Raw genomic sequence first — 1,217 nt, forward strand, 5'->3', positions numbered from 1 at the left:
TACTCATGCATAATTTTTTTTAACATCATACCCTCGTCATTTTAGAAAATATTGGTTCACTGAGTTATACAGATCCTCTAAATTTTTACATTCATTTATAGCACCACTAATCTTATAAGAAGTCTTTTTAAGTGTAGCGAAGCTATCAAACTCACGGATATGTTTTCCAGAATTCTAATTTGCTTGAAAGCTTGATTTCTGGTAACAAACATTGTCAGTTTTTCTGCAAGAGTTGGGCTCACTTTTTATTTGGGATAGAATGTCTGAAAATACCAACATCTGAATAATCATAATCTGGCAGTTGTTCTTTCAAGTAAATATGATGTCTCATGATTTTTAAAAAGGGGGGGCCTAATTCAGCTAAAAGTCTATCGCACAAATGCTTATTTGCAAAAAATCCATAGTATTTCAATATGCACCAGAAGTGTTTTGTGTATTTCCCTTTCCATCAATAGAATTGCATGGGGTCTGTGGACTACACTTTGAGAATCACTTACTGAAGTTTTCCTTTCTGGGGAAACTGTTCAAGTTAAAAGATGCAAATCCTAACAGGGGGACTTCAGTGAAACCGCCAGATCCACATCTGATCACTCTGAAGTGTGGTTCCAGAACTTCCATCCATCTTATTAAACATTTTATTCTTTAAGGAAAATTTCTACATGTAAGACAGAAACAAGCCAATTGAAAAAAAACTTGGGAAGCAGATGTGACTCAACTAATAGAGCATCCACCTACCATATGGAAGGTCCAGGGTTCGATACCCAGGGCCTCCTGACTCGTGTGGTAAGCTGACCCACGCACAGTGCTGCTGCATGCAAGGAGTGCTGTGCCACACAGAGGCGCCCCTCCATAGGGGTGCCCCATGAGCAAGCAAGGTGCCCTGCAAGGAGAGCCGTCCCACGTGAAAAAAGTGCAGCCCACCCAGGAGTGGTGCCATACACACAAGAGAGCTGATGCAGCAAGATGATGCAACAACAACTAACAAAAAGCAGTTTCCTGGTGCCACCTGACAATTCAAGTGGATGCAAAAGAACACACAGCGAATGGACACAGAGAACAGACAATGGGGGGTAAGGGGAGAGCAATAAATAAAATAAATCTTTTAAAAAAAAAAAAAGGAAAAGAAAAAAACTGGAGGAAATGGAAACAAGGCAGAAGCAAAAGAAAGCTTAAAAATATCATAGAGATATGTTACATCCTTGAAAGTAGAATAGTTT

This window comes from Dasypus novemcinctus, chromosome 14 (genome assembly GCF_030445035.2).
Source record: "Dasypus novemcinctus isolate mDasNov1 chromosome 14, mDasNov1.1.hap2, whole genome shotgun sequence".
In the NCBI taxonomy this organism is placed as follows: Eukaryota; Metazoa; Chordata; class Mammalia; order Cingulata; family Dasypodidae; genus Dasypus; species Dasypus novemcinctus.